Source organism: Hyperolius riggenbachi, chromosome 8 (assembly GCF_040937935.1).
Source record: "Hyperolius riggenbachi isolate aHypRig1 chromosome 8, aHypRig1.pri, whole genome shotgun sequence".
NCBI classification, from domain to species: domain Eukaryota; kingdom Metazoa; phylum Chordata; class Amphibia; order Anura; family Hyperoliidae; genus Hyperolius; species Hyperolius riggenbachi.
In genome coordinates this window covers 168,817,545-168,825,372 of record NC_090653.1, presented here as the reverse complement: position 1 = coordinate 168,825,372, position 7,828 = coordinate 168,817,545, and positions in this window count along the sequence as shown.

The following is a 7,828-nucleotide window of genomic DNA, read 5'->3' as shown; positions in this document are numbered from 1 at the left end:
TGTAGATAATATGTAGGAAAATTATAGGCAATAGTTATTACCCATTTTTTTGTTGTTGCACAGTCTCTTCTCATGGCAATATTTAATGTAGTTGCATGCTTGATCCTGGATGTCATGTGTAGATTTTCCCTCTGATTGAAGTAGTACTTCGCACCACTCATTCATTAGTATTGGAATCAGTAGTCATTCAGAATTTTCTTTTCTGGAAACTTGTTTAACAGGTTTCATATGTTTCATATAGCTTTCAGTCAAGTCGCTGTAATTCTTATGCAGAAAGTTACAACATGCAGTTTTCACGGTAGCTCAATAGTCTACTTTCTGTTTTAAGAAAGCAAACTTTTGTTTTCCATAGCATTTTAAGCAAGGGGGCTTTTTGGTCCATTTATGCCCCTTACAAACTCCTAGAAGTTCTGGTTCACCATGAGCTTGCTGGGTACTCAACTCTGGGTGTTTCAAGTCCTACCCCATAGAGCCACATTAATCCATGCCATGCAGTGATGAAGACCAACCAGTCTGAAAAAGTCTGTATGCATGTTGGATTATTGTGGCTCTGTATATTTAACAAGCTGACACATTACATTCTAAGGGATCTAGCTTACAAGGAAAACAATGGGTGATTTTCATATTTCAGCAGTGATGCACTGGGAGACATCTCAAAGCTCACTACCACCTGAATTATTGCAAATACTTTCTGTTTTAAGAAAGCAAACTTTTTTTCCACAGCATTTTAGTAAGGGGGCTTTTTGGTCCATTGTAGCCCCTTAAACACTCCTAGGAGTTCTGATTCACTGTGAGCTTGCTGGGTACTCTGTAATTTTGTTTAGTTAGGGATACAGTGTGGAATATATCTAATTATCAACATTGCACTTATTGCTGATAAGGTGAGACTTGATTAAAAAAAAATCTTCTTTTAGGCGCTCCGAACTTACTGTCTACAGTATAAAGACACTGCTTTGTATTTGATCTGAGGAAGCGGACTGTGTTCCGCTAAACTCGTTTTCATTGATAGTGTCTGATGAATAATAAACTTTTTGTCTGAAATTGGCTTTGCCCCTTCCTTTGATGTAAGCCATTTTTTTATTATTTACATGTTTTACTATCTTTAGTCACATAATATAGATATACTGTTCATCCACCAGCACCTATTATTTGGGGCGCCTTCTTCCTCCCAGTTGTTATGCCACAGCCCCCCAGCTGCTTTGGGGGTTAATCTAGTGTTCAATTTCTGAACTATTGCTTTTTTTCTGGAGCGTGAACCACATATCTGATGACTAAAGAACCCGAGTGAGGACGGGATGTCCTTACCTGCCTTCATACTGTGGTTGCTAGTCGTGCAACCCACACTTGTGAGTATTCTTTTGCTCTTTAAGACTACGTGATTAGCACTGGACATACTACACCATAAGATGTTTCTGGTGTCTCTGTGTTTTTTCCTGTCTCCCTAGGAAGTCTGTTGAATCCCTTGGGATAACACTCATCCTCTTTCAGCTTGTCTATTGCATTGCTTGATACCTGCCTGACTTGACCTTGTTTTGTGTACTGGGTTACCTCTTCATCAACATTCTTGGATTTTTTTTTTCACAGTGACCTCCCCTGCTCCTGCTGGCCATTAGTAGATGTTGTCTACAACAGGCACTTCTATACGTCTATAAGTGTCTGTTTTGCATATCATATTTGAGTGTGCAGAGTGTACAGGAGAGAATGAGGGCTAACTTACAGATTGCTGGGTGGAATACAGTGAGGGCTGACAGAGTTTTGGGTGGATAGGATAGAGTGAGGGGAGACTAAGCCTGCTATGTGGGTAGGTGGGAGAGAGTGAGGGATAACTTAAACAATGTTAGGTGGATGGGAGAGAGTGAAGGGTGACATAGTGTTGCATGGGTAGGATACAGCAAGAGAGGGCAGAGGGTAATGGGTGCATGGTAGACAGTGAAGACTGACTGACCATGTTTTGCAATGGGGATTGAAAGTATTGGCCGACTGAGGGTGCAGTGTGGGTAGTGGCTAGTGTCAGGGCAGGGGCGTAACTAGGTGCCACCGGGCCCCACTGCAGAAATACTGAGCAACCCCCCCGGGGCCCGCTCGTGGCCGTTTTGGAGGGCTGGAGGGTTGCAGCATGAGGGGAAAGCCATGCTGCACTTTGGTGGGGAGGGGGGACGGTCCCTCCCCCCTCCCTCACCTCAGGCTCTCCCCTCTGCGCTCCCCTCCAGCATCAATACGATTGTGTATGCAGGCGGCGGGGCAGCGGCAGATACATACCTTCTGTGCACTCCAGCATGGACGTTCCTCTCTAGCTTCTGACGCGACCTCTTGTATAAACAGGAAGTCGCGTCAGACACTAGAGGGAGAAATGTTCAAGCTGGAGCGCACGGAAGGTATGTATCTGCCGCTGCCCCGCTGCCTGCATACACAATCGTATTGATGCTGGAGGGGAGCGCAGAGGGGAGAGCCTGAGGTGTTCCTCTCTAGCTTCTGACGCGACCTCCTGTATAAACAGGAAGTCGCGTCAGACACTAGAGGGAGAAACGTTCACGCTGGAGCGCACGGAAGGTATGTATCTGCCGCTGCCCCGCCGCCTGCATACACAATCGTATTGATGCTGGAGGGGAGCGCAGAGGGGAGAGCCTGAGGTGAGGGAGGGGGGAGGGACCGTCCTCCCTCCCCGCCGAAGTGCAGCATGGCTTTCCCCTTATGCTGCGACCCCTCCAGCCCCCCAAAACGGCCCCGAGCCGTCACTCATGACGTCACGCACATGCGCAGAAAGTGCCCGGCAACAGGAGCGCGATCTAGGACGCGCTCCGCCGGGCAGCGCAGGCGTACTACTCCGGGTCATAGCGACCCCGAAGTAGTAGAAGGCCCACAGATTTGGAGATGTTCGCCGGCGAACGGTTCGGGAACCGTTCGCAACATCTCTACTCAGCATTCTAAATGTTTTTACAGAGCAGTCTTGTGAACTATTGATCTGTCCTCTGGAAGAGAAAAAGAAAATCCTGGACTGACAGTTGAGATAATAAACTTAAGAAGACAGACCTCTCTGTGACTTTGAAAGTCGTGGAGCTTAATGGCTTTTTTTGCATAGAGATAACAACTGGAGTTTCTTAACTCTTCCTGTACTGGAAACAATTAGACTTATGTCTCTGCTCATAATGTTTTATTTCTAGCTGTACTACACATACAAATCATTATATCATAATTTTTTTTCACTTCAGTGTCTCTTTAAAGGACACCAAAGTGAAAATAAAACAATGAAATAAACGATTGTATCTATCTTCCTTCTCCTAAAAATGACTTTTTAAGATATTCCACAGTTTTATTTTATGTTTACATCTACTTTTCAAGTTTTAACTGTTTTGTTTTTGCTCATTGACACATTCATTGAAGTATGCCAGAGCTAAAAACTATGAACTATTGACCCTTTTTTTCTCTTTCCTGCTTTCAGAAGTCATTTTCTGCTAGGAAAGTGTTTTATTGTTGGAATTTCTTATCAGTGAGGGTCACACTGTCACTTCCTGTCTGAGTCAGGGCTGAGTCAGCCACTTACATTCCTGATATTTAACTCTTTCAGGCAGAGAAAGAAAAAAATGAACACAGCACAGTTATTTGTGTGCCAGGCACTGTACATACCCATGTCTATCTCATCATGTCACATGTCACTTAGGGTATCCTTTAAGTATTTTCTTGCTTGCTGGTGATTTAAAAGACATTTTATTGACAAGTTTGAAAATATCACTTAGAAGAAAGTGTGTCTTATATGATTTGAAATATAGATTGAGGTTAAATTCAGATCATTTCTTATCCTAATGCATTGCATTATTTTTCTTGTACTTTGTACTTCTGTCCTTATACAGAAGAAATCAATTGTCTCATATTTACAATCATATGTTTTCCAATGAAAATAGAACTTGGATGTGTGAGGTCTCCAGTTTCTCCAGTGGACACACAATTGCAGTTTGACATTCCTGGTAAAGTCAGTGCACAGCAATGTATATATAACAACAGTGATATATACCCTAAGCACTATGGAAATGTGCTGTGGTGCCGAAGAAGAACAACAGAAGATGTGAGAGAGAAAATGATAACTAAACAAAAGCTAAATTTAACATGATGAAAACAAAATGAAACCAACTATTTTAACACAAATCACCACTGCAGATTTAATGTGTCACAACAGCATGTATGCAACATATACATGGCAAATATATGCTATAAGTATATTATACTAACATACACTTAAATACTACTAAAGGTGCCATAAAGTAAACTGCAAACAACAAATGCTATTTCACTGTGTAATGTTCATATCTCTGCTTACACATACGGTGTATAGAAGAACGAGAAACAATAGTTTTCCCCAATGTAAGCATTTTCCTTGCTGACTGAAATTACATAGAATCAACTGTGTCCAGTGATAAGTTACAACAAATTAAGCTGCACACTGATGCTACATATGTGTTGCCTGAGATGATAGCTCTTGAATGTCCTGGTTAAAAATCTAGCATCAGGAAAGGTGTCCCATGATGTTGACAGCGTCATAAGAGATCTGCCTTTTAATGACCAACCGCTATTAACATACTGATGCACCTAACACTAATCTGACCTGATTTTCTCTCCATAGAACATAATAAGCTGAATCAATGGAAACATTGCACCTAATATAAATATATAAGAAGACGCTATTAGCTGTACTATACTCTTTGATCTGTATCTCAGGATAAAAAAGCATTAAAGCAGTGCTGTTTTTATTTCTTTAGTTTGCAGCAACATAACAGTAGAGGCTCAAATAGTTAAAAAAAAATATAGGTATACAGGTAAAGACTATCAAAATAGTGAATAATTATGACTAAGGGCCAATGTGCGTACGAAACATGTCAGCTGGTGTTCCCTGTATGTTGCTTTTATAATGTTTTATTTTAAGCTATATTTGTTATATATGAAAGTAATACCCACACAGCACCCTCAGTCAGCCAATACTGTCAATCCCCATTGCAGCACATTGCCAGTCAGCCCTCACTGCCTACCATGCACCCAGGCTGTTTAAAGGGAACCTAAACTAAGAGGGATATGTATGTTTCCTTTTAAACTATACCAGTTGCCTGGCAGTCCTGCTGATCTATTTGCTGCAGGAGTGGCTGATCACACACCTGAAACAAGCATGCAGCTAATCCTGTCTGACTTCAGTCAGAACACCTGATCTGCATGCTTGTTGAGGGGCTCCGGCTGAAAGTATTAGAGACACAGGATCAGCAGGAGAGTCAGGCAACTGGTATTATTTTAAAAGGAAAAATACATGTCCTTCTCAGTTTAGGTTCCCTTTAAGTGTTTGAGTGCTGTTCTGCTACAAATTTTTTTTTTTTTGTGGTAGTAGATTTTATGCTGTAAATAATCTTTTAGAACAAAGAGGAAATGCTGAGTTCAATACCACTTGAAAAATCAAAATTAGCACAATTAGGAGCAGCACAGTGGCGTAGTGGTTAGTGCTCTAGCCTTGCAGCGCTGGATCCACGGTTTGATTCCCAGCCAGGTCAACATCTGCAAGGACCTTGCATGTTCTCCCTGTGTCTGCGTGGGTTTCCTCTGGGCACTCCGGTTTCCTCCCAAATCCCACAAAAAAACATACAGATAAGTTAATTGCCTTCCCCCAAAATTGTGCAACACGTTACAAATAAAATTCAACAGTACAGTTCCACCCCTAATTAAACATCCAATTTACAAACGCATTGGTACGGAGGGTGGTTATCTTTGGACGTTGGTCCACCTGGAATGGTCTTCATATTTCTACAGATTGTTGTCTGGGGTCTTCATTTGGACTCACATGTGATATACATGTATACTGTATGCCTCTGAAGAAGCGATCTTTGATCGTGAAACACGTGTCAGGCAGTCGGTTTGGTTGTTATTTGGAGTTCTGGAAATTATGTCTACCTGTGTGTCCGTTACTATGAAGACCTTTTGATAAGAAGAAATAAAAGACGAATATTTGTTCATTTATTCCCCCAAAATTGGCCCTAGACTATGATACATACATTACATGATACATACATACACATATGACTATAGTAGGGATTAGATTGTGAGCTCCTCTGAGGGACAGTTAGTGACGAGCCTATATATAAACAAAGGGGCCAGGTGCAATTCCGACACTTTGCTGTGTACTCCTACCTATACTGCCTGATGAAGCAGGGTTAGTCCTGCGAAACGCGCTGTAAGCAATACCCTGGAGTGTACCAATAAATTCATTTTTGTTGAAATACACAGTTGCCTGTGTCTGCTTGAAGGAGGTAAGTCCACCGCTGCCTCCTAAGCACTTTTTTAATATATTTTAATTATTGCTTTTAACCTTTTGGCGCCTCTGTTCAGTCTTAAATTGCATCATATAGCCACCCTTGGTGGAGGGGGATACCCCTTTCTTTCTTCACGTATACAGAGAGTGACTTCTTAATCCTGAGTGGGGACAGGCTAATCTCCTCACCTGCTTATACAGTGGTTAAATGGAGGTAACCCTGGTTTGTGAGTATATCTTTTACTCTTGAATATACCATTTGCCTTGACTTACTACACTATATTGGGATCTCGGTTCTCTCTTCCTTTATATATTTTATTTATAAAACATTCGATAAATCTATAACACCTTACTGAATTCAAAATTAGATTTTACTCATGGGGTAAATTATCAAACGTTCGAAAAAGTGTTCAATAAAGGTTAGTGAATTGAGGCCTTTGTCCTTTACTGCTCCAATAAAGTCTTTCTGGCCTTAATTTACTTAGAGGATTCTTCTGTAAGATAGGCCACTACACAAAATCTTTAATAAATCGTTTTCACAACGTTTATATATTACTGACACTTCCAAAGCAGTGTGGTAATAAAATCATAGGCTAGCTTTAATGAGGCTACCCAAGACATTGTAACCTGGCACATTAGTAGAAAATCTGCTTCTAGATGACAGTACAGTGAGGTGGTGAACACTCCTTCATACACACGTGTATTTAGGAGTGTTCACCCCCTCACTGTCCTACCAGTCATTTGTGAGTGTAGGGTCAGTACTGTTTGGTGGGTTGGTGTATGTACACCATTCAGGTCTGGCTTACCGATATAGCCCAGCCTGATAATCAGTACCTCAGTATTTATCTTGAGATATTAAACCTCACCATAGTACCCTACCTGGTGATTTTCACTCACATTGTCGTATAAGTGCCGCTATTTCGACACATCCTGTATAGCACTGTCTTAGTATGTGTGTATGTATGTATATATATATATATATATATATATATATATATATATATATATATATAAATCATCATGATTTTCCTGTATAAATCATTGGTTGTTAAAGAAAACCTGAACTGAAGATTAAAAGTCAAAATAAGCATACACAAGTCATACTTGTCTTCCATGTGATCTACTCCTCAGTGTCTTTCTCCTGTCCCGCGTCCTGTGTGTTCACTGTGATCAAGGGAATTTTCCGTCCTCCATTTTGAAAATGGCTATTACCCCATAACAGCTTTCTGGTCAGCACACTGTTAAACTGTAACATTCCCCACTTGAGCCATAGGGAAACATGGACATTACCTGGTACATCAGTTTTCCTCTCAACTATAATTGACAACAACTGATATTTTACGGACAGCAACTGATATATTTCAGATCTGACAAAATATTGTCAGAACTGGAATGGATTATTGTCAGAAGAAAATGGTGAGCTTCTGAGAGGAACTGATGGCAAGGTCACTATGTAATGTTCATTTGAAGTTACCTCGTGTTTATTTTAAATATTTTTAATTAGTACAGGGTCTCTTTAAGATCAAAAATGTCAGTTAAATATATCAC